Genomic DNA, 3,845 nt, shown 5'->3' on the forward strand with positions numbered 1-3,845 from the left:
CACATCACCCATAGTGGGAGCTATTGTCTACGGATTTAAATCACCCCATGCCTGGCACAAAGTAGGTACTTGTCTATCTTTGTTCAACTAAGATGTTGTTTTCCCCGTTACGTGTTTTGTGTCTAAAGTATAATTTCATATTTGTGTGATTATTTGATTAATGGCTAATCCCTCCTTTATACTAGAAATGCCTGAGGGTAACACTGTACATCTTTTTCTATTAGTATTTATATCCCCAGAACATATTATATACCATGCCGTCTGGCAAAAAGCTGGCCCTTGTTCTGTTATGAAGATTTAACATACAGTCCTTTAAAATAGTGGAATGGTTTTAGGTACATGCTAAATACCCTAAGCGTTACTGTCATTACTGTTGTTGTTTGTTGCATAAATGAATTATTCATGGGCAATCTTACACCAACCTAATGTAGCAGATAAGGCAGCTTTTACAGTCTATATTTTTAGTAGATTTTATTATTATTATTATTAGACTTTAAGTTCTAGGGTACATGTGCATAACGTGCAGGTTTGTTACATATGTATACTTGTGCCATGTTGCTGTGCTGCACCCATCAACTCGTCAGCACCCATCAACTGGTCATTTACATCAGGTATAACTCCCAGTGCAATCCCTCCCCCCTCCCCCCTCCCCATGATAGGCCCCGGTGTGTGATGTTCCCCTTCCCGAGTCCAAGTGATCTCATTGTTCAGTTCCCACCTATGAGTGAGAACATGCGGTGTTTGGTTTTCTGTTCTTTTGATAGTTTGCTAAGAATGATGGTTTCCAGCTGCATCCATGTCCCTACAAAGGACACAAACTCATCCTTTTTTATGGCTGCATAGTATTCCATGGTGTATATGTGCCACATTTTCTTAATCCAGTCTGTCACTGATGGACATTTGGGTTGATTCCAAGTCTTTGCTATTGTGAATAGTGCCGCAATAAACATACGTGTGCATGTGTCTTTATAGCAGCATGATTTATAATCCTTTGGGTATATACCCAGTAATGGGATGGCTGGGTCATATGGTACCTCTAGTTCTAGATCCTTGAGGAATCGCCATATGATGTAACTGTTTTAATCAATGATAAATGTTAAATAATAATGAAGTGGATACAAAGAAAATACAATAAAATTCACACTATATTTCTAAATTTCAAAGATGCAAATTACAAGCAGAATATAGACTGTAATTCTATTTTTTGGAAAATTTAGAACCACAAAAATATTAGTAGTAAATTTTCTTTTTTTGAGAGCACAAGATGATCTCACTGTCACCCAGGCTAGAGCACAGTGCACCATGATAGCTCTCTGCAGCCTCAACCTCCCGACCTCAAGCAATCCTCCACCTCAGCCTCTTGAGTAGCTGGATCTACAGGTGCACACCACCAGGCTTAGCTAACTTTTTAACTTTTTGTAGTGACAGCATCTTGCTGTGTTGTCCTGGCTGGTCTCAACTCCTGGGTTCAAGTAATCCTCCCACATCAGCCGAGCAAAGTGCTGGGATTACAGGCATAAGCCACCACACCCAGGTTATAGTGGGTATTTTGAGATGTTGGTGTTAAGGAAAGAATAAACAATAAAATAGTAAAAAGATACATTGGTAGAAGTAGGCAAATTTTCAAACTCATAATAAGCTATGCTAGTGACAGCATGGTGAGACAGCCACTTTTACATACGGCTGGTGGTAGCATAAACCGGGATGACTTTTCTGGAAAGCAATTTGAAATTATGTATCTAGTCTTTAAAATATCATATCCTTTGCTACGGACTGAATCGTGACCCTCTAACATTTACATGTTGAAGCCCTAACCACCAATGTGACTGTATTTGGAAACTGGGCCTATGAGGAGGTTATGAAGGTTAAATAAGGTCCTAAGGGCGAGGTCTCAATCAGACAGAGATGGTGCCCTTATAGAAGAGGGAGAGGTATCAGAGCCCTCTCTGTGTCATGTGAGGACACGGTGAGAAGGCAGCCGTCTGCAAGTCAGGGAGCAAGCCCTTACCGAAACCAAATCAGCTAGAACCTTGATCTTGGACTTCCCAGCCTCCAAAACTGTGAGAAATAAATTTCTGTTGTTTAAGTCACCTGGTCTATGGTATTTTGTTATGGCAGCCCAAGCTGACTAAGACACTCTTAATTCAAATATATGAGTTCGGGCAGGCACAGTGTCTCACGCTTGTAATTCCAGCACTTTGGGAAGCTGACGTGGGTGGACCACCTGAGTTCAGGAGTTCAAGACCAGCCTGGCCAGTGTGGCAAAACGCTGTCTCCACTAAAAATACAAAAATTAGCCAGGCATGGTGGTGCATCCCTGTAATCCCAGCTACTTGGGAGAGTGAGGCAGGACAATCATTTGAACCCGGGAGGCAGAAGTTTCAGTGAGCCGAGATCAAGCTGCTGCACTGCAGCCTGGGCGACAGAGCGAGGCTCCATCTCAAAAAAAAAAAAAAAAAGCAAATATATGAGTTCTAGGAAATCTTCCAAAGGAAATAACCTGAGATGCAATCAATGGCTGCATATCAAGATGTTTATCACACTATTATTTGTCATAATGAAAAACTAGAAATTTTGTATCAAATATCAATATTATTCTTTATAGTGAAATAGAAAAAAATGGAAGACTATAAACAAAAATTTTAATAGTAGTTTCCTCTGGGTGGTACAAATAAGCATTTTTTTAAATTTCTCATGGGTTCTTTTTTTTTTTTTTCAATTTACTAGTGAATTTCTATAGCCTTTAAAATGTGTAGGGAGAAAGGATTTTTGTAAAAACAGTAGAGATAAGTCAACCACCTCCTCCCACCCCATCCCCCAGGGAACACATACCATCCATTCCCCAGCACCTGACCTATGGGCTCACAGTAGAGCATGCCAATAACAAAGGAAGAACAGCTGCACCTTGTTCATGTAGGAAACGTCTATTAGCTTATCGGAATGCATTCCTCTTACTGGTTTTGCTTCGGGGCCTCCTCTCACATTGGATAGTCAATGGGTGGTGGTGTGGTTGTCAATCAAGGGGCATTATTATCAGTCAGAACCCCAACAGGAAATCAGTGGCACGCTCAAACTGGGTAATTTGAGGAGAGTTTAATAAAAGGATAATCTATAAAGGGATGGATAGTGTTTGAAGAAAACATGAGGGCTAATGTCGTGCCCGTTAGCTAATAATAGGGCAGCGCTGTTGTCACCCTGGCTGAGAGAAGGGCATGGTTATCGGAAGCTGAACGAAGGAAGAGAACTGTGAGGACAAGGGCCCCAGGCAGGAACTATGATTCTGGATTAACAGACAAAGTCACCCCGATCTTACTTTCCTCCCTCCTCAGTCTTTTATCAGTGCTCCTTACTGGCCAGATACATCCAGAAGCTGGAAACCAGCGGAGACCTTTGACGTCATCCTCTAAGGAGACGGAGCAGAATGGAGAAAACTGGGAAGCAGACCTGAAGGCTATGTCTAGCACAGCCCCTGGGGCTCAGGAACCACAGCTCACAGCAAAGCTGAAAATTCAAAGTCTCTTCCTGGAATTCAGCTTCCAAGCTCTTGGTACAGGCATACTTCATTTTATGGTGCTTTGTAGATATTTTTTGCTTTGTATTGTTCTTTAGAGACAGGATCTCACTCTTTCTCCTGAGCTGGACTGCAATGGCACAGTCAGAGCTCACTATAACCTCAGATTCCTGAGCTCAAACGATCCTCCAGCCTCAGCCTCCCAAGGAGCTAGTTAGGTTTTGAAGGGAAGGCGAGGGACACCCACACAGAGAGGGCAGCTCAACAGCAAATGCAGGCTTTATGCCCCCATAAAACCTACCAAAGTGGGGAACCATCCTAATGCCAGTGCCCA

This window comes from Macaca mulatta, chromosome 12 (assembly GCF_049350105.2).
Source record: "Macaca mulatta isolate MMU2019108-1 chromosome 12, T2T-MMU8v2.0, whole genome shotgun sequence".
NCBI classification, from domain to species: domain Eukaryota; kingdom Metazoa; phylum Chordata; class Mammalia; order Primates; family Cercopithecidae; genus Macaca; species Macaca mulatta.